This window comes from Sinohyriopsis cumingii, chromosome 18, assembly GCF_028554795.1.
Source record: "Sinohyriopsis cumingii isolate HCF-2022 chromosome 18, ASM2855479v2, whole genome shotgun sequence".
Classification (NCBI taxonomy): domain Eukaryota; kingdom Metazoa; phylum Mollusca; class Bivalvia; order Unionida; family Unionidae; genus Sinohyriopsis; species Sinohyriopsis cumingii.
In genome coordinates this window covers 77,850,914-77,874,939 of record NC_142978.1, presented here as the reverse complement: position 1 = coordinate 77,874,939, position 24,026 = coordinate 77,850,914, and the positions used below count along the sequence as shown (strand labels likewise).

Below are 24,026 nucleotides of genomic sequence, written 5' to 3'. Positions count from 1 at the left end.
GTTTCTCAATACTTCTTAAATCCCTAAAAAATGCATAAATATAACTCTTCTGTCACCACCAAAATGAGAGGAAAAAATATTCTAAAAATAGACTTGAACTACATCTATTGGTACTGAACTGGATGTACTAATTGTGACCTGATTCCTGACAGGCCCAATTTGTTATGGCCAATTTTAGTCAAACTTTTATATTTGCATGCCACACCTATTTCAATTTTATACATGAAGTCTTTTTGAATTTTATTACAAACAAGACACGTGACACCTTTCAGAAAGTGTGTAGTGCTGGTGTTCCACAGGGTGCAAGTTTTGGTCCAAGTGCTCTTGAGAAACCAAAACTTAATTTGCTATATCTTCCTTAATTATAAGAATTTTTCAATGCAATGAAAACCTGAATGTACAAGGCCTCTCTGAGAATATGTTTACAATTTGAAATTATTGATAAAGGAAATTTAAATAAACATTTAAATTTTAAAAACTACATTTTATTGAAAATATAAATTTTCCTACAAGTTTTAAAATTCAGTTTGACAAATTTTAGACAGCAAAGTTGACTAATACATGGTATTTAAAACAAATGGTAGCTTAAGTCTGTACAAGTGATATCATTTTTCCCAGGGTTAGTGAAGCAACACAGCTCATAGTGATTTTGGCAGCAAACCGCAATATGCCTGTCCAGATGCATATAGGTGTAGACACTAAAGAAACAGTGACAGGTGCTATGTTCCACATATTGTGTCAGGTACGTAGGCAGTTGTTTGTATAAGTAATAGCGCACTCAGATTTAAAGTTCGGATGGGACCACTACCATGTTGTATAGCAAAAATGCATTCCATTTCAATGTCAATAACTACAAAAGGTGACAATGGGATAGGAAAATACAGTTTCTAGGGAGGCTCTACCTTACTGAAAAATGGTGTTATTCTCTCTCATGAAGACCTAAGCCATGTCTTTGTGGTGCTATATATCAGTGTGGTGATATGAACTAATCATGGTCACTTATGACAGTACACTTCACATGTCCTTATGAAACCTTGCTATCACCACCGGACTACTGGAGAGCTTCCAAACTGATCCAACTCTAACATTTTGTTCCAGATACAATGTTAGACCTGAAAAGATATAACATGTCTCACTTGATTCTAGAAAACAGTAAGATGTAGGTAAATGAATTTAAAATGTGTTCGATATGGTGATTTCAAAATAACATTAAGGTTGCAAGCATGGGAAAAATATTAAACATGACAGACTGACACTCAAAAAGGTGAAGCGATGACCATGTATTAAAGTGATAAATTCATCCTAAAAATATATGGGGTTTCTAGAAGCATATTTAGCCATTTACAGGTTAAATAGCAAATCAGGTAGACTATGTATCATACAGTTTAAGGCAATGTTGGGGCGGTGAGGTTTGATCATTGGTGCAAACATTAGTACATACCAGTATACAGGAAGGTCAATCGACAATGTAATAAATTAAAATATATGACTATAAGCGATCTTATTCATGAGGGAAATAACAATTTTGGATATTGCAGATGAATACAGCAAAATGTGGCCACACAGATCAACTATAGATACCAATAAATCCTATATCGTCAACTAAATGTGAAATTCTGATCCCCAAAACGTGAAAACCAGGATGGACATTTACATATGTGGGACATATACAATGTACTTGTTAAGATCAAATGTGCAAACAAAATTCAAATGATCTGTTTCAACATTTATCATTAAGAGTGTTGGTTACCAATTATTAAACTCAATGATTCAATGGAATCAGATATCAGCTGATGCTACAATACTGCACACTGTCATAGTACTAAATTGAAATATGTTATCATACATAGGCCTACTCATGATGAAAATAACATTTTGGGATATTTTCAGCGCACACAGCCAGAAATGGGCCTTACAGATTCACTATATGTACAATGTCAGCCTATATGATGTACTGAATGTGAACGTTTGATCCCAAACATTCTAAAATATATGAATATTTGTTCATGTGGGATATGTAGCTATCGCAAAATCAGTTGTACAAAGTTAAATTCAAATAATCTGTTTGAATATTTCTTATGCAATCTTTAGAGTGTCAGTTAACAAATATTATTAGTAATTAATAATGCATAAAGCAAGATGGATCATCAGCATTCCCATAACATCATATAGGCCACAATGCTGCACTACACCAATCAATATCGTAACCAAACTGAACAATACAATGGAATGCATTTTGTGTTCAGCTTATATTATTTTGCTGTTTTCTTACATCCAAGGGTAATATACATGGGGAAAGTATATTTTATCCCTTTGAACTGTATTTCATTCTGGGACAGTTTAAAATGATTTAGTAGAGAACTTGACTAGGTTCTAGTATAAAGTTTTCATCTCTGTCCTCTCACTAAATACCCTATAACTATGTTTGTAAAAAATTACTGAAGGCCATACAAGCAGATATGTGTTACTCAGGAAGTGACCCCATGATAAACACATAAATTAACTGCTTGGACCCCTAATAAATACTTTGAATGACCAATACAAATTGGAATTTTGTCTTCGTGTATTTTAAATGATGGTCTCATTTTGACTTACAAAGATATTTTCTCTGACAAAATTTGACAAATATCCAACATTGGAACTTATATATGGTGTAGGAATATTTACATGCTGATATCATTTAATATCATTTCAACAAATATTATATATTTTGGAGTAAATGTTTTAATTTTTTATACTTCTTTTTAAATTTCATTTAAATTTTTCAAAATAAAACTTAACTTTTTATTTCTAATTTCATTCTACTGTTTTTCAAAGTCAATATACATAACATATTGAAATTTCATGTGTCGTTCATTAATAATAAAGATTTAATACCAGTTTAATCTTTACTCAAATACTGCACTGACAGGACATAGCACAATTAATTTTGTTATATGTTCTCTACATTTGGTTCTCGAGACTGACATTTCCACTGTGTGACAATCAGTACAAATCATATGTTAATCTAAAAATACCTTCACGGTGAAGTTCTTGCCAAAGGTTTTTTTGAGAGGCTGGACTGTCAACAGAGCAGTATGTAAACAGAACACATATTTCACTTCCGGATCATCACCATGGCCTTATTACTGACTATGCACTATCGCCGAAATACACATGGAAAACCACACCTGAGCTCATATTCTCAAGAATAAACAATGACCTTTAAATCCCTATCAAAATCGCATAAATATAACTCTTCTATCACCATGACAATGAGAGAGGAATAAATGTTCTAACAATAGACTAGAACTACCTTTGTGAGTACCGAACTGGAAGTACTGAGACCTGATTATATAATCATCGGTTACTATCTTCCATTTGGATCTGGTTAGAAGAAAAGAGAACAAAATGCTAAATTTGAACTAGAGGTTTACTTTAATTGAATTGGTACCTCACCAAAGTGAGGCTTCAAAGAATGGTCTATAGACTCATTAAATGTTCCTCTCCACGGTAATCTTTAGTAAAAGGCGAAAGATTAATACGATGTGAAGAGAAACCAGAGTAATCATTATACTTTCACGCTTTATTTTGAAGAGAAATAGTTTGAACTTTCCAAATGCTTTTGTAAAGACGATAGTGGAATGGTTATGTCTACAAAGATCCAAAAGGGTCATAGTTTTCAATATACAGTGTCATTTTGCTATTGGCTATTTTGAATTTCAGTGAAACCCATTTATTTTCTTTATACTGGTAGAAAGGATACTAATTAATATTTCTATATTTCTTGTCGTGGAAAAGGCAGGGGGAGTTAATTTGACAGTAAAAGGGATGTAATCCACATTCGTTAGATGTTCGAGTTATCGAGATGGATTATAACTACCTATTTATACATCAGGAAAAGATTACTAATTTGGAAAAAAATAACAGGTGTTTTATTCATATAGGAAATCAAAATTTACTTGAAGAAAAAAAATTCCATTTTAGATTAATGCAACGTGTGGATGTTTCAGATGTTTGGGATATCATCTGTCTTCTCCGAGGAGAGCAATGTAGACCTTAAACCTGGCATATGTACTAGCAAACTAGGGTATGTTATACCAAGCTTAGACCATTAACTGTCTTTATTGCGTTTGGTACAATTCCAATAGGTGGTCCACACATGGTTAAGTAAAGATTCAGACATGTTTAGGCTGCCGTTAATGAAATTGAGTCGCAATTATTACTTCCGGATCAGTACCCACAAAAGTAGTCCCAGTCTATATTTAGAGCATTGTTTCCTCTCTCGTTTCGGTAGTGGTACGCAGCTTAGATTTCGGCTTTTGAGGTATAGATTTCAGGAAAATTAAATTGAAAACTCTTTGTAAAATGAGCATCAATGAGTTTCTCTTCCTACTGCTAAAACTGCTTCTCTGTTAGATCCAACTCGCGAAAAAGGCGCATAACATATTCCCATGTTGTTGTTGTGGGAATAACGCCATTTTTCAGCACGTGATAGGCTATACATGGCGGCCAGTATAAATAGTGGCATAAGAAACTGGAGAAAACCTCGGGAAGAGCCACCGACTCACGAGAGGCTAATGGCAACCTTTCTCATATACACACATAGACCGACCCCGAGACCCGAACCACGTGGATCGAGATGAGATGGCAGTGATTGGTAAAGTCGAGCGCTTTAGAACACTCGGCCATCCGGGTTCCCGTTTAATTCCATGTAGTTTAAAATTAGCATTTAAAACCTTAATACTTACGTGTAAATTCTTCATTTCTTTTAAGATATGTCACCTGCTGTGATACATCGCCAGCATTGAAAATTATTTTCTGTCGGAAACGTGTCATGCCGTTTTCATAGATTTGTATGTTTTGAGTTTAAATGAATGCAGCCGGTGTTACTATCCATCAAAAATAATAGTAATACAAAGTTTATGTAAGTAACAACTCAGATTTCGTTAGAGATTTTCAATCACAAATACATAAAAGTAGCTAGAAATACGAGGCCTCCAAAGTTGCATATTAAAACTTGCTGGTACTCTGTGACATGTGAATGGTTTTAAGATTGTTCTTTTTGAATTATTTTTAGGCAGCCATAGTCAAAAAAATTTCCTTAATGTTATTTCGTCTGTTTTGCTTTAATTTGGTTTCGTTAGATGCCTCAAGGAGCAAATCTGAGCAGCTTTGATCATTAATGAAATTGTAAAGCCGATGTAATAAGCCTTTCCCAAAGAATTTATTAATTTCTTAGAATTAGTTCGAAGATGAAATATACCATGGCACATGCTCATAGGTAGAGAAAAAAAGAATGAACAGATCACAACAAACAAACAAAAAACCCCAACCATGTTGCCACTTGCACATGGACGTAAGCTTATGGTGCTTTAGGTTCGTTGATATTAGACACACACACACACACACACACACACTGTTTACTCATATTCAGCGTGATGTTGTGAGTTTGACGCCATTTTCCAACAATAACAAGAAAAAAACAACTTGCATCTTTCAAATGCAATTAATATTACAGTACCTTCGGTTCTTTGATTTTCAGTCAAAACACACACACACACACACACACACTCGTGCATGTATATACACAGGGCGTTTTTACTGCAGACGAGTTTCAAATATACACTTAACAGATCTTAATTTCCAAAACTTTGATACATCTAGTCCACAATCGTTAGATCACGCCTCTTTTTATTAGCGGATTGATTATTCAGATTGGTTTTACTGGGTTTAATGCCATTTTGCAGCACATGATTGGTATATATATGAACGCTAAATTGATACACTTTGGATGACCATATGCAAATATAATACTTGTACATACATTTGCATACATATTCCACGCAAACTAGACCAGCAAGTAGATCATCGCTTCTTTTGTTTTTTTCTGACACTACCGGTAATGTCAGGGGAGAAAAAAGAAGAAAAGGCGGAGATCTACTTGTTGGTCTAAAAAGCAAACGTGCATCTACATACATGTATTTGAATAAGATCACATCAAATGCTAAATTCATAAACATAAGATAATGTTACTTACTTCCAAACACACATGCATACCATATACATGTGAGATAAAGAGGACAAAATAGAAGGTATGATGCGAGAAAGTGACGTGATAACTAACATACTTCTGGTCCAGTAATATTCAGGGAACATAATATTCCTGATAAACTCCATTTGTCAATAAATCGAACAAGGTCAGATCCATAAGGACATAGAACACAATTAATTTTACTCTATGTTCTCTACATTTTTTTCTCAATACTTCTTAAATCCCTAAAAAATGCATAAATATAACTCTTCTGTCACCACCAAAATGAGAGGAAAAAATATTCTAAAAATAGACTTGAACTACATCTATTGGTACTGAACTGGATGTACTAATTGTGACCTGATTCCTGACAGGCCCAATTTGTTATGGCCAATTTTAGTCAAACTTTTATATTTGCATGCCACACCTATTTCAATTTTATACATGAAGTCTTTTTGAATTTTATTACAAACAAGACACGTGACACCTTTCAGAAAGTGTGTAGTGCTGGTGTTCCACAGGGTGCAAGTTTTGGTCCAAGTGCTCTTGAGAAACCAAAACTTAATTTGCTATATCTTCCTTAATTATAAGAATTTTTCAATGCAATGAAAACCTGAATGTACAAGGCCTCTCTGAGAATATGTTTACAATTTGAAATTATTGATAAAGGAAATTTAAATAAACATTTAAATTTTAAAAACTACATTTTATTGAAAATATAAATTTTCCTACAAGTTTTAAAATTCAGTTTGACAAATTTTAGACAGCAAAGTTGACTAATACATGGTATTTAAAACAAATGGTAGCTTAAGTCTGTACAAGTGATATCATTTTTCCCAGGGTTAGTGAAGCAACACAGCTCATAGTGATTTTGGCAGCAAACCGCAATATGCCTGTCCAGATGCATATAGGTGTAGACACTAAAGAAACAGTGACAGGTGCTATGTTCCACATATTGTGTCAGGTACGTAGGCAGTTGTTTGTATAAGTAATAGCGCACTCAGATTTAAAGTTCGGATGGGACCACTACCATGTTGTATAGCAAAAATGCATTCCATTTCAATGTCAATAACTACAAAAGGTGACAATGGGATAGGAAAATACAGTTTCTAGGGAGGCTCTACCTTACTGAAAAATGGTGTTATTCTCTCTCATGAAGACCTAAGCCATGTCTTTGTGGTGCTATATATCAGTGTGGTGATATGAACTAATCATGGTCACTTATGACAGTACACTTCACATGTCCTTATGAAACCTTGCTATCACCACCGGACTACTGGAGAGCTTCCAAACTGATCCAACTCTAACATTTTGTTCCAGATACAATGTTAGACCTGAAAAGATATAACATGTCTCACTTGATTCTAGAAAACAGTAAGATGTAGGTAAATGAATTTAAAATGTGTTCGATATGGTGATTTCAAAATAACATTAAGGTTGCAAGCATGGGAAAAATATTAAACATGACAGACTGACACTCAAAAAGGTGAAGCGATGACCATGTATTAAAGTGATAAATTCATCCTAAAAATATATGGGGTTTCTAGAAGCATATTTAGCCATTTACAGGTTAAATAGCAAATCAGGTAGACTATGTATCATACAGTTTAAGGCAATGTTGGGGCGGTGAGGTTTGATCATTGGTGCAAACATTAGTACATACCAGTATACAGGAAGGTCAATCGACAATGTAATAAATTAAAATATATGACTATAAGCGATCTTATTCATGAGGGAAATAACAATTTTGGATATTGCAGATGAATACAGCAAAATGTGGCCACACAGATCAACTATAGATACCAATAAATCCTATATCGTCAACTAAATGTGAAATTCTGATCCCCAAAACGTGAAAACCAGGATGGACATTTACATATGTGGGACATATACAATGTACTTGTTAAGATCAAATGTGCAAACAAAATTCAAATGATCTGTTTCAACATTTATCATTAAGAGTGTTGGTTACCAATTATTAAACTCAATGATTCAATGGAATCAGATATCAGCTGATGCTACAATACTGCACACTGTCATAGTACTAAATTGAAATATGTTATCATACATAGGCCTACTCATGATGAAAATAACATTTTGGGATATTTTCAGCGCACACAGCCAGAAATGGGCCTTACAGATTCACTATATGTACAATGTCAGCCTATATGATGTACTGAATGTGAACGTTTGATCCCAAACATTCTAAAATATATGAATATTTGTTCATGTGGGATATGTAGCTATCGCAAAATCAGTTGTACAAAGTTAAATTCAAATAATCTGTTTGAATATTTCTTATGCAATCTTTAGAGTGTCAGTTAACAAATATTATTAGTAATTAATAATGCATAAAGCAAGATGGATCATCAGCATTCCCATAACATCATATAGGCCACAATGCTGCACTACACCAATCAATATCGTAACCAAACTGAACAATACAATGGAATGCATTTTGTGTTCAGCTTATATTATTTTGCTGTTTTCTTACATCCAAGGGTAATATACATGGGGAAAGTATATTTTATCCCTTTGAACTGTATTTCATTCTGGGACAGTTTAAAATGATTTAGTAGAGAACTTGACTAGGTTCTAGTATAAAGTTTTCATCTCTGTCCTCTCACTAAATACCCTATAACTATGTTTGTAAAAAATTACTGAAGGCCATACAAGCAGATATGTGTTACTCAGGAAGTGACCCCATGATAAACACATAAATTAACTGCTTGGACCCCTAATAATTACTTTGAATGACCAATACAAATTGGAATTTTGTCTTCGTGTATTTTAAATGATGGTCTCATTTTGACTTACAAAGATATTTTCTCTGACAAAATTTGACAAATATCCAACATTGGAACTTATATATGGTGTAGGAATATTTACATGCTGATATCATTTAATATCATTTCAACAAATATTATATATTTTGGAGTAAATGTTTTAATTTTTTATACTTCTTTTTAAATTTCATTTAAATTTTTCAAAATAAAACTTAACTTTTTATTTCTAATTTCATTCTACTGTTTTTCAAAGTCAATATACATAACATATTGAAATTTCATGTGTCGTTCATTAATAATAAAGATTTAATACCAGTTTAATCTTTACTCAAATACTGCACTGACAGGACATAGCACAATTAATTTTGTTATATGTTCTCTACATTTGGTTCTCGAGACTGACATTTCCACTGTGTGACAATCAGTACAAATCATATGTTAATCTAAAAATACCTTCACGGTGAAGTTCTTGCCAAAGGTTTTTTTGAGAGGCTGGACTGTCAACAGAGCAGTATGTAAACAGAACACATATTTCACTTCCGGATCATCACCATGGCCTTATTACTGACTATGCACTATCGCCGAAATACACATGGAAAACCACACCTGAGCTCATATTCTCAAGAATAAACAATGACCTTTAAATCCCTATCAAAATCGCATAAATATAACTCTTCTATCACCATGACAATGAGAGAGGAATAAATGTTCTAACAATAGACTAGAACTACCTTTGTGAGTACCGAACTGGAAGTACTGAGACCTGATTATATAATCATCGGTTACTATCTTCCATTTGGATCTGGTTAGAAGAAAAGAGAACAAAATGCTAAATTTGAACTAGAGGTTTACTTTAATTGAATTGGTACCTCACCAAAGTGAGGCTTCAAAGAATGGTCTATAGACTCATTAAATGTTCCTCTCCACGGTAATCTTTAGTAACTTATGTTGGCACCCCATGACTCCGTTCCAGCAGATGCTGGTAAAGAGTTGGAGGTGTCACCCTGTTTTTCGTTTGTAAAAGTCATGGTTTGTGATTTTTGTATCCCCCGTCCTCCCATATGTAGATTCCATATGTGATATTGCTTTTTTTGTATTCATTTCGTTTTATATAAAAGTTTTAATTTTATTATTTTTTTTATTTTATTTGTATATTTTTTTTTTCTTTTTTTTGTTTGGTTTTGTTTTTTATTTATTTATTTATCTCTTTTTTTCGTCAGGGTTGATCTTTGTTTCGTTTCGCCATATATCTCGAGTTGTCCCTGCATGCGGGTTCTGAGTTGTACTGCGTTCCCACTCGGTAGGCAGGTCGGTTTCCATTCTCAGGTCAATACTTGCAAACACTAGTGCTCGTGATTGTTTTCTTGCCTTGAACCCGACATGCATGAAACTTAGGATCGTACTCGTTTTCCCTTTACGAAAGTTCAGGGTAAAAGTTTCCGTTCCCATCCCCATTTCGTTATCGTTATTATTTTTGAGTGACTTGCCATAGTCATTAAAGTCCGGTGTGGTGCTGTTTGTGTGTGTTGTGTTGTAACTGCATTTGATTTTGTGTATAGACTGGCAATATCTAGATCATATCTTAAGAGTTTTGGGTTAACTATCTAGTTTTCACTAGTGGCACGGTAGTCTTGGTTTTAGTCCCTGTGGTGTAGGTCTATCTGTACTTGGAGAATTGTTTGATTGATATCCCGGCTGGGGTGTAATTAATCATTGGTAGTCATTGTTCCAAGATTCGTGTGAACATCAGCTAGAAAGGGTTTTACTGGGATAGTTTGGATTCAGGTTCATTATATGATGTATTGTTTAGGAGGTTAATCATATTTAGTTATAATTTCTTCCTTTTTTTGTTTGTTTTTCTTATATATAAAAATGAAAATAGATGTATTCTTTTAAAAAATTGGACTTTGTAGTTTTGTTTTATTTTTATTTTGTGTGGTTTTTTGTGTTTGTGTATGCATGTACGCAGTTTACTTTGTTGTTGTGCATACTTATCTGCTTATTGTTGGGTTCCTATAGATAGAAATTATGTGTGTGGGCTGGTTAGGTTATTGTATTGTTGTTTTCGGTGGGATTTTGTACAGACAGGACCTTCATGGACTCTATTTAGACAGTCTCTTTCCTCGACTTTATCCAGCAGGCCATATCTGTTTAGCGAGCGTTGTATATTCTGGTGGGTCTTTGTTTATTTTGTGTTTAGGGGGGAGGGGGTATCAGTTACAGATGTGTTGACTGAGATTCCCTTGGGATAAACCCTTGAAGAGAGTTAATTCTCTAGCCCTCACATCTGTTTCTGTTATATGCCTAGAGCTATATTCGCTAGTCGGGATGAAATAGTTGTTTTTGTAGTATGGCCAGGTTTACCGTACATGTATAGGTGGAGGGATTGGATCTGCACAAAATAAGACAGTCACAGCTGGAGATGGTGGGTTTCCATTGGGATAAACTCCTTAATAGGGTTTTTGCCTACCGCCTCCTCTGTGTACTGTTTCTGTGTTGTTTAATTTCGTAATTGGTTGAATGGTTTTGGTGGTGAATTTTATATATAATGGTAGACAGTCCTGATTATAGTTAGTTTGTGATCGCAGGATGGGGTTTTGGGTTTCCGTTGGGATAAACTCTTTAATAGAGTTATGCCCGCTGCCCCTTCTGCCTACTGTTTTAATGTATGCGTGTGTGTATGTGTTAGTTCTTTGTACATGTTGGATGTTATTCGGATGGCTTGGTAGTCCATATTTTATCGTTTCTAATTTGCACGATATTATTTATGTATTGAATTATCTCATCATATAAGTTTTTATCCTCTATGTTGTCCGTGTACAGGCGAAAGATTAATACGATGTGAAGAGAAACCAGAGTAATCATTATACTTTCACGCTTTATTTTGAAGAGAAATAGTTTGAACTTTCCAAATGCTTTTGTAAAGACGATAGTGGAATGGTTATGTCTACAAAGATCCAAAAGGGTCATAGTTTTCAATATACAGTGTCATTTTGCTATTGGCTATTTTGAATTTCAGTGAAACCCATTTATTTTCTTTATACTGGTAGAAAGGATACTAATTAATATTTCTATATTTCTTGTCGTGGAAAAGGCAGGGGGAGTTAATTTGACAGTAAAAGGGATGTAATCCACATTCGTTAGATGTTCGAGTTATCGAGATGGATTATAACTACCTATTTATACATCAGGAAAAGATTACTAATTTGGAAAAAAATAACAGGTGTTTTATTCATATAGGAAATCAAAATTTACTTGAAGAAAAAAAATTCCATTTTAGATTAATGCAACGTGTGGATGTTTCAGATGTTTGGGATATCATCTGTCTTCTCCGAGGAGAGCAATGTAGACCTTAAACCTGGCATATGTACTAGCAAACTAGGGTATGTTATACCAAGCTTAGACCATTAACTGTCTTTATTGCGTTTGGTACAATTCCAATAGGTGGTCCACACATGGTTAAGTAAAGATTCAGACATGTTTAGGCTGCCGTTAATGAAATTGAGTCGCAATTATTACTTCCGGATCAGTACCCACAAAAGTAGTCCCAGTCTATATTTAGAGCATTGTTTCCTCTCTCGTTTCGGTAGTGGTACGCAGCTTAGATTTCGGCTTTTGAGGTATAGATTTCAGGAAAATTAAATTGAAAACTCTTTGTAAAATGAGCATCAATGAGTTTCTCTTCCTACTGCTAAAACTGCTTCTCTGTTAGATCCAACTCGCGAAAAAGGCGCATAACATATTCCCATGTTGTTGTTGTGGGAATAACGCCATTTTTCAGCACGTGATAGGCTATACATGGCGGCCAGTATAAATAGTGGCATAAGAAACTGGAGAAAACCTCGGGAAGAGCCACCGACTCACGAGAGGCTAATGGCAACCTTTCTCATATACACACATAGACCGACCCCGAGACCCGAACCACGTGGATCGAGATGAGATGGCAGTGATTGGTAAAGTCGAGCGCTTTAGAACACTCGGCCATCCGGGTTCCCGTTTAATTCCATGTAGTTTAAAATTAGCATTTAAAACCTTAATACTTACGTGTAAATTCTTCATTTCTTTTAAGATATGTCACCTGCTGTGATACATCGCCAGCATTGAAAATTATTTTCTGTCGGAAACGTGTCATGCCGTTTTCATAGATTTGTATGTTTTGAGTTTAAATGAATGCAGCCGGTGTTACTATCCATCAAAAATAATAGTAATACAAAGTTTATGTAAGTAACAACTCAGATTTCGTTAGAGATTTTCAATCACAAATACATAAAAGTAGCTAGAAATACGAGGCCTCCAAAGTTGCATATTAAAACTTGCTGGTACTCTGTGACATGTGAATGGTTTTAAGATTGTTCTTTTTGAATTATTTTTAGGCAGCCATAGTCAAAAAAATTTCCTTAATGTTATTTCGTCTGTTTTGCTTTAATTTGGTTTCGTTAGATGCCTCAAGGAGCAAATCTGAGCAGCTTTGATCATTAATGAAATTGTAAAGCCGATGTAATAAGCCTTTCCCAAAGAATTTATTAATTTCTTAGAATTAGTTCGAAGATGAAATATACCATGGCACATGCTCATAGGTAGAGAAAAAAAGAATGAACAGATCACAACAAACAAACAAAAAACCCCAACCATGTTGCCACTTGCACATGGACGTAAGCTTATGGCGCTTTAGGTTCGTTGATATTAGACACACACACACACACACACACACACTGTTTACTCATATTCAGCGTGATGTTGTGAGTTTGACGCTATTTTCCAACAATAACAAGAAAAAAACAACTTGCATCTTTCAAATGCAATTAATATTACAGTACCTTCGGTTCTTTGATTTTCAGTCAAAACACACACACACACACACACACACACTCGTGCATGTATATACACAGGGCGTTTTTACTGCAGACGAGTTTCAAATATACACTTAACAGATCTTAATTTCCAAAACTTTGATACATCTAGTCCACAATCGTTAGATCACGCCTCTTTTTATTAGCGGATTGATTATTCAGATTGGTTTTACTGGGTTTAATGCCATTTTGCAGCACATGATTGGTATATATATGAACGCTAAATTGATACACTTTGGATGACCATATGCAAATATAATACTTGTACATACATTTGCATACATATTCCACGCAAACTAGACCAGCAAGTAGATCATCGCTTCTTTTGTTTTTTTCTGACACTACCGGTAATGTCAGGGGAGAAAAAAGAAGAAAAGGCGGAGATCTACTTGTTGGTCTAAAAAGCAAACGTGCATCTACATACATGTATTTGAATAAGATCACATCAAATGCTAAATTCATAAACATAAGATAATGTTACTTACTTCCAAACACACATGCATACCATATACATGTGAGATAAAGAGGACAAAATAGAAGGTATGATGCGAGAAAGTGACGTGATAACTAACATACTTCTGGTCCAGTAATATTCAGGGAACATAATATTCCTGATAAACTCCATTTGTCAATAAATCGAACAAGGTCAGATCCATAAGGACATAGAACACAATTAATTTTACTCTATGTTCTCTACATTTCTTTCTCAATACTTCTTAAATCCCTAAAAAATGCATAAATATAACTCTTCTGTCACCACCAAAATGAGAGGAAAAAATATTCTAAAAATAGACTTGAACTACATCTATTGGTACTGAACTGGATGTACTAATTGTGACCTGATTCCTGACAGGCCCAATTTGTTATGGCCAATTTTAGTCAAACTTTTATATTTGCATGCCACACCTATTTCAATTTTATACATGAAGTCTTTTTGAATTTTATTACAAACAAGACACGTGACACCTTTCAGAAAGTGTGTAGTGCTGGTGTTCCACAGGGTGCAAGTTTTGGTCCAAGTGCTCTTGAGAAACCAAAACTTAATTTGCTATATCTTCCTTAATTATAAGAATTTTTCAATGCAATGAAAACCTGAATGTACAAGGCCTCTCTGAGAATATGTTTACAATTTGAAATTATTGATAAAGGAAATTTAAATAAACATTTAAATTTTAAAAACTACATTTTATTGAAAATATAAATTTTCCTACAAGTTTTAAAATTCAGTTTGACAAATTTTAGACAGCAAAGTTGACTAATACATGGTATTTAAAACAAATGGTAGCTTAAGTCTGTACAAGTGATATCATTTTTCCCAGGGTTAGTGAAGCAACACAGCTCATAGTGATTTTGGCAGCAAACCGCAATATGCCTGTCCAGATGCATATAGGTGTAGACACTAAAGAAACAGTGACAGGTGCTATGTTCCACATATTGTGTCAGGTACGTAGGCAGTTGTTTGTATAAGTAATAGCGCACTCAGATTTAAAGTTCGGATGGGACCACTACCATGTTGTATAGCAAAAATGCATTCCATTTCAATGTCAATAACTACAAAAGGTGACAATGGGATAGGAAAATACAGTTTCTAGGGAGGCTCTACCTTACTGAAAAATGGTGTTATTCTCTCTCATGAAGACCTAAGCCATGTCTTTGTGGTGCTATATATCAGTGTGGTGATATGAACTAATCATGGTCACTTATGACAGTACACTTCACATGTCCTTATGAAACCTTGCTATCACCACCGGACTACTGGAGAGCTTCCAAACTGATCCAACTCTAACATTTTGTTCCAGATACAATGTTAGACCTGAAAAGATATAACATGTCTCACTTGATTCTAGAAAACAGTAAGATGTAGGTAAATGAATTTAAAATGTGTTCGATATGGTGATTTCAAAATAACATTAAGGTTGCAAGCATGGGAAAAATATTAAACATGACAGACTGACACTCAAAAAGGTGAAGCGATGACCATGTATTAAAGTGATAAATTCATCCTAAAAATATATGGGGTTTCTAGAAGCATATTTAGCCATTTACAGGTTAAATAGCAAATCAGGTAGACTATGTATCATACAGTTTAAGGCAATGTTGGGGCGGTGAGGTTTGATCATTGGTGCAAACATTAGTACATACCAGTATACAGGAAGGTCAATCGACAATGTAATAAATTAAAATATATGACTATAAGCGATCTTATTCATGAGGGAAATAACAATTTTGGATATTGCAGATGAATACAGCAAAATGTGGCCACACAGATCAACTATAGATACCAATAAATCCTATATCGTCAACTAAATGTGAAATTCTGATCCCCAAAACGTGAAAACCAGGATGGACATTTACATATGTGGGACATATACAATGTACTTGTTAAGATCAAATGTGCAAACAAAATTCAAATGATCTGTTTCAACATTTATCATTAAGAGTGTTGGTTACCAATTATTAAACTCAATGATTCAATGGAATCAGATATCAGCTGATGCTACAATACTGCACACTGTCATAGTACTAAATTGAAATATGTTATCATACATAGGCCTACTCATGATGAAAATAACATTTTGGGATATTTTCAGCGCACACAGCCAGAAATGGGCCTTACAGATTCACTATATGTACAATGTCAGCCTATATGATGTACTGAATGTGAACGTTTGATCCCAAACATTCTAAAATATATGAATATTTGTTCATGTGGGATATGTAGCTATCGCAAAATCAGTTGTACAAAGTTAAATTCAAATAATCTGTTTGAATATTTCTTATGCAATCTTTAGAGTGTCAGTTAACAAATATTATTAGTAATTAATAATGCATAAAGCAAGATGGATCATCAGCATTCCCATAACATCATATAGGCCACAATGCTGCACTACACCAATCAATATCGTAACCAAACTGAACAATACAATGGAATGCATTTTGTGTTCAGCTTATATTATTTTGCTGTTTTCTTACATCCAAGGGTAATATACATGGGGAAAGTATATTTTATCCCTTTGAACTGTATTTCATTCTGGGACAGTTTAAAATGATTTAGTAGAGAACTTGACTAGGTTCTAGTATAAAGTTTTCATCTCTGTCCTCTCACTAAATACCCTATAACTATGTTTGTAAAAAATTACTGAAGGCCATACAAGCAGATATGTGTTACTCAGGAAGTGACCCCATGATAAACACATAAATTAACTGCTTGGACCCCTAATAAATACTTTGAATGACCAATACAAATTGGAATTTTGTCTTCGTGTATTTTAAATGATGGTCTCATTTTGACTTACAAAGATATTTTCTCTGACAAAATTTGACAAATATCCAACATTGGAACTTATATATGGTGTAGGAATATTTACATGCTGATATCATTTAATATCATTTCAACAAATATTATATATTTTGGAGTAAATGTTTTAATTTTTTATACTTCTTTTTAAATTTCATTTAAATTTTTCAAAATAAAACTTAACTTTTTATTTCTAATTTCATTCTACTGTTTTTCAAAGTCAATATACATAACATATTGAAATTTCATGTGTCGTTCATTAATAATAAAGATTTAATACCAGTTTAATCTTTACTCAAATACTGCACTGACAGGACATAGCACAATTAATTTTGTTATATGTTCTCTACATTTGGTTCTCGAGACTGACATTTCCACTGTGTGACAATCAGTACAAATCATATGTTAATCTAAAAATACCTTCACGGTGAAGTTCTTGCCAAAGGTTTTTTTGAGAGGCTGGACTGTCAACAGAGCAGTATGTAAACAGAACACATATTTCACTTCCGGATCATCACCATGGCCTTATTACTGACTATGCACTATCGCCGAAATACACATGGAAAACCACACCTGAGCTCATATTCTCAAGAATAAACAATGACCTTTAAATCCCTATCAAAATCGCATAAATATAACTCTTCTATCACCATGACAATGAGAGAGGAATAAATGTTCTAACAATAGACTAGAACTACCTTTGTGAGTACCGAACTGGAAGTACTGAGACCTGATTATATAATCATCGGTTACTATCTTCCATTTGGATCTGGTTAGAAGAAAAGAGAACAAAATGCTAAATTTGAACTAGAGGTTTACTTTAATTGAATTGGTACCTCACCAAAGTGAGGCTTCAAAGAATGGTCTATAGACTCATTAAATGTTCCTCTCCACGGTAATCTTTAGTAAAAGGCGAAAGATTAATACGATGTGAAGAGAAACCAGAGTAATCATTATACTTTCACGCTTTATTTTGAAGAGAAATAGTTTGAACTTTCCAAATGCTTTTGTAAAGACGATAGTGGAATGGTTATGTCTACAAAGATCCAAAAGGGTCATAGTTTTCAATATACAGTGTCATTTTGCTATTGGCTATTTTGAATTTCAGTGAAACCCATTTATTTTCTTTATACTGGTAGAAAGGATACTAATTAATATTTCTATATTTCTTGTCGTGGAAAAGGCAGGGGGAGTTAATTTGACAGTAAAAGGGATGTAATCCACATTCGTTAGATGTTCGAGTTATCGAGATGGATTATAACTACCTATTTATACATCAGGAAAAGATTACTAATTTGGAAAAAAATAACAGGTGTTTTATTCATATAGGAAATCAAAATTTACTTGAAGAAAAAAAATTCCATTTTAGATTAATGCAACGTGTGGATGTTTCAGATGTTTGGGATATCATCTGTCTTCTCCGAGGAGAGCAATGTAGACCTTAAACCTGGCATATGTACTAGCAAACTAGGGTATGTTATACCAAGCTTAGACCATTAACTGTCTTTATTGCGTTTGGTACAATTCCAATAGGTGGTCCACACATGGTTAAGTAAAGATTCAGACATGTTTAGGCTGCCGTTAATGAAATTGAGTCGCAATTATTACTTCCGGATCAGTACCCACAAAAGTAGTCCCAGTCTATATTTAGAGCATTGTTTCCTCTCTCGTTTCGGTAGTGGTACGCAGCTTAGATTTCGGCTTTTGAGGTATAGATTTCAGGAAAATTAAATTGAAAACTCTTTGTAAAATGAGCATCAATGAGTTTCTCTTCCTACTGCTAAAACTGCTTCTCTGTTAGATCCAACTCGCGAAAAAGGCGCATAACATATTCCCATGTTGTTGTTGTGGGAATAACGCCATTTTTCAGCACGTGATAGGCTATACATGGCGGCCAGTATAAATAGTGGCATAAGAAACTGGAGAAAACCTCGGGAAGAGCCACCGACTCACGAGAGGCTAATGGCAACCTTTCTCATATACACACATAGACCGACCCCGAGACCCGAACCACGTGGATCGAGATGAGATGGCAGTGATTGGTAAAGTCGAGCGCTTTAGAACACTCGGCCATCCGGGTTCCCGTTTAATTCCATGTAGTTTAAAATTAGCATTTAAAACCTTAATACTTACGTGTAAATTCTTCATTTCTTTTAAGATATGTCACCTGCTGTGATACATCGCCAGCATTGAAAATTATTTTCTGTCGGAAACGTGTCATGCCGTTTTCATAGATTTGTATGTTTTGAGTTTAAATGAATGCAGCCGGTGTTACTATCCATCAAAAATAATAGTAATACAAAGTTTATGTAAGTAACAACTCAGATTTCGTTAGAGATTTTCAATCACAAATACATAAAAGTAGCTAGAAATACGAGGCCTCCAAAGTTGCATATTAAAACTTGCTGGTACTCTGTGACATGTGAATGGTTTTAAGATTGTTCTTTTTGAATTATTTTTAGGCAGCCATAGTCAAAAAAATTTCCTTAATGTTATTTCGTCTGTTTTGCTTTAATTTGGTTTCGTTAGATGCCTCAAGGAGCAAATCTGAGCAGCTTTGATCATTAATGAAATTGTAAAGCCGATGTAATAAGCCTTTCCCAAAGAATTTATTAATTTCTTAGAATTAGTTCGAAGATGAAATATACCATGGCACATGCTCATAGGTAGAGAAAAAAATAATGAACAGATCACAACAAACAAACAAAAAACCCCAACCATGTTGCCACTTGCACATGGACGTAAGCTTATGGTGCTTTAGGTTCGTTGATATTAGACACACACACACACACACACACACACTGTTTACTCATATTCAGCGTGATGTTGTGAGTTTGACGCCATTTTCCAACAATAACAAGAAAAAAACAACTTGCATCTTTCAAATGCAATTAATATTACAGTACCTTCGGTTCTTTGATTTTCAGTCAAAACACACACACACACACACACACACACACACACACTCGTGCATGTATATACACAGGGCGTTTTTACTGCAGACGAGTTTCAAATATACACTTAACAGATCTTAATTTCCAAAACTTTGATACATCTAGTCCACAATCGTTAGATCACGCCTCTTTTTATTAGCGGATTGATTATTCAGATTGGTTTTACTGGGTTTAATGCCATTTTGCAGCACATGATTGGTATATATATGAACGCTAAATTGATACACTTTGGATGACCATATGCAAATATAATACTTGTACATACATTTGCATACATATTCCACGCAAACTAGACCAGCAAGTAGATCATCGCTTCTTTTGTTTTTTTCTGACACTACCGGTAATGTCAGGGGAGAAAAAAGAAGAAAAGGCGGAGATCTACTTGTTGGTCTAAAAAGCAAACGTGCATCTACATACATGTATTTGAATAAGATCACATCAAATGCTAAATTCATAAACATAAGATAATGTTACTTACTTCCAAACACACATGCATACCATATACATGTGAGATAAAGAGGACAAAATAGAAGGTATGATGCGAGAAAGTGACGTGATAACTAACATACTTCTGGTCCAGTAATATTCAGGGAACATAATATTCCTGATAAACTCCATTTGTCAATAAATCGAACAAGGTCAGATCCATAAGGACATAGAACACAATTAATTTTACTCTATGTTCTCTACATTTCTTTCTCAATACTTCTTAAATCCCTAAAAAATGCATAAATATAACTCTTCTGTCACCACCAAAATGAGAGGAAAAAATATTCTAAAAATAGACTTGAACTACATCTATTGGTACTGAACTGGATGTACTAATTGTGACCTGATTCCTGACAGGCCCAATTTGTTATGGCCAATTTTAGTCAAACTTTTATATTTGCATGCCACACCTATTTCAATTTTATACATGAAGTCTTTTTGAATTTTATTACAAACAAGACACGTGACACCTTTCAGAAAGTGTGTAGTGCTGGTGTTCCACAGGGTGTAAGTTTTGGTCCAAGTGCTCTTGAGAAACCAAAACTTAATTTGCTATATCTTCCTTAATTATAAGAATTTTTCAATGCAATGAAAACCTGAATGTACAAGGCCTCTCTGAGAATATGTTTACAATTTGAAATTATTGATAAAGGAAATTTAAATAAACATTTAAATTTTAAAAACTACATTTTATTGAAAATATAAATTTTCCTACAAGTTTTAAAATTCAGTTTGACAAATTTTAGACAGCAAAGTTGACTAATACATGGTATTTAAAACAAATGGTAGCTTAAGTCTGTACAAGTGATATCATTTTTCCCAGGGTTAGTGAAGCAACACAGCTCATAGTGATTTTGGCAGCAAACCGCAATATGCCTGTCCAGATGCATATAGGTGTAGACACTAAAGAAACAGTGACAGGTGCTATGTTCCACATATTGTGTCAGGTACGTAGGCAGTTGTTTGTATAAGTAATAGCGCACTCAGATTTAAAGTTCGGATGGGACCACTACCATGTTGTATAGCAAAAATGCATTCCATTTCAATGTCAATAACTACAAAAGGTGACAATGGGATAGGAAAATACAGTTTCTAGGGAGGCTCTACCTTACTGAAAAATGGTGTTATTCTCTCTCATGAAGACCTAAGCCATGTCTTTGTGGTGCTATATATCAGTGTGGTGATATGAACTAATCATGGTCACTTATGACAGTACACTTCACATGTCCTTATGAAACCTTGCTATCACCACCGGACTACTGGAGAGCTTCCAAACTGATCCAACTCTAACATTTTGTTCCAGATACAATGTTAGACCTGAAAAGATATAACATGTCTCACTTGATTCTAGAAAACAGTAAGATGTAGGTAAATGAATTTAAAATGTGTTCGATATGGTGATTTCAAAATAACATTAAGGTTGCAAGCATGGGAAAAATATTAAACATGACAGACTGACACTCAAAAAGGTGAAGCGATGACCATGTATTAAAGTGATAAATTCATCCTAAAAATATATGGGGTTTCTAGAAGCATATTTAGCCATTTACAGGTTAAATAGCAAATCAGGTAGACTATGTATCATACAGTTTAAGGCAATGTTGGGGCGGTGAGGTTTGATCATTGGTGCAAACATTAGTACATACCAGTATACAGGAAGGTCAATCGACAATGTAATAAATTAAAATATATGACTATAAGCGATCTTATTCATGAGGGAAATAACAATTTTGGATATTGCAGATGAATACAGCAAAATGTGGCCACACAGATCAACTATAGATACCAATAAATCCTATATCGTCAACTAAATGTGAAATTCTGATCCCCAAAACGTGAAAACCAGGATGGACATTTACATATGTGGGACATATACAATGTACTTGTTAAGATCAAATGTGCAAACAAAATTCAAATGATCTGTTTCAACATTTATCATTAAGAGTGTTGGTTACCAATTATTAAACTCAATGATTCAATGGAATCAGATATCAGCTGATGCTACAATACTGCACACTGTCATAGTACTAAATTGAAATATGTTATCATACATAGGCCTACTCATGATGAAAATAACATTTTGGGATATTTTCAGCGCACACAGCCAGAAATGGGCCTTACAGATTCACTATATGTACAATGTCAGCCTATATGATGTACTGAATGTGAACGTTTGATCCCAAACATTCTAAAATATATGAATATTTGTTCATGTGGGATATGTAGCTATCGCAAAATCAGTTGTACAAAGTTAAATTCAAATAATCTGTTTGAATATTTCTTATGCAATCTTTAGAGTGTCAGTTAACAAATATTATTAGTAATTAATAATGCATAAAGCAAGATGGATCATCAGCATTCCCATAACATCATATAGGCCACAATGCTGCACTACACCAATCAATATCGTAACCAAACTGAACAATACAATGGAATGCATTTTGTGTTCAGCTTATATTATTTTGCTGTTTTCTTACATCCAAGGGTAATATACATGGGGAAAGTATATTTTATCCCTTTGAACTGTATTTCATTCTGGGACAGTTTAAAATGATTTAGTAGAGAACTTGACTAGGTTCTAGTATAAAGTTTTCATCTCTGTCCTCTCACTAAATACCCTATAACTATGTTTGTAAAAAATTACTGAAGGCCATACAAGCAGATATGTGTTACTCAGGAAGTGACCCCATGATAAACACATAAATTAACTGCTTGGACCCCTAATAAATACTTTGAATGACCAATACAAATTGGAATTTTGTCTTCGTGTATTTTAAATGATGGTCTCATTTTGACTTACAAAGATATTTTCTCTGACAAAATTTGACAAATATCCAACATTGGAACTTATATATGGTGTAGGAATATTTACATGCTGATATCATTTAATATCATTTCAACAAATATTATATATTTTGGAGTAAATGTTTTAATTTTTTATACTTCTTTTTAAATTTCATTTAAATTTTTCAAAATAAAACTTAACTTTTTATTTCTAATTTCATTCTACTGTTTTTCAAAGTCAATATACATAACATATTGAAATTTCATGTGTCGTTCATTAATAATAAAGATTTAATACCAGTTTAATCTTTACTCAAATACTGCACTGACAGGACATAGCACAATTAATTTTGTTATATGTTCTCTACATTTGGTTCTCGAGACTGACATTTCCACTGTGTGACAATCAGTACAAATCATATGTTAATCTAAAAATACCTTCACGGTGAAGTTCTTGCCAAAGGTTTTTTTGAGAGGCTGGACTGTCAACAGAGCAGTATGTAAACAGAACACATATTTCACTTCCGGATCATCACCATGGCCTTATTACTGACTATGCACTATCGCGGAAATACACATGGAAAACCACACCTGAGCTCATATTCTCAAGAATAAACAATGACCTTTAAATCCCTATCAAAATCGCATAAATATAACTCTTCTATCACCATGACAATGAGAGAGGAATAAATGTTCTAACAATAGACTAGAACTACCTTTGTGAGTACCGAACTGGAAGTACTGAGACCTGATTATATAATCATCGGTTACTATCTTCCATTTGGATCTGGTTAGAAGAAAAGAGAACAAAATGCTAAATTTGAACTAGAGGTTTACTTTAATTGAATTGGT

At 34.0% G+C, this 24,026-nt stretch overlaps 2 non-coding genes across 2 annotated transcripts; both read right to left on the bottom strand.

The window, feature by feature from the left end:
• Nucleotides 1-3,431: 3,431 nt before the first annotated feature.
• LOC149777102 (U5 spliceosomal RNA) lies at nucleotides 3,432-3,547 on the bottom strand. The gene has a single exon (XR_016416377.1). It is a non-coding gene; the product is annotated as a U5 spliceosomal RNA (small nuclear RNA).
• A 14,234-nt stretch (nucleotides 3,548-17,781) lies between these two features.
• LOC149777101 (U5 spliceosomal RNA) lies at nucleotides 17,782-17,897 on the bottom strand. The gene has a single exon (XR_016416376.1). It is a non-coding gene; the product is annotated as a U5 spliceosomal RNA (small nuclear RNA).
• Between the last annotated feature and the right edge of the window lie 6,129 nt (nucleotides 17,898-24,026).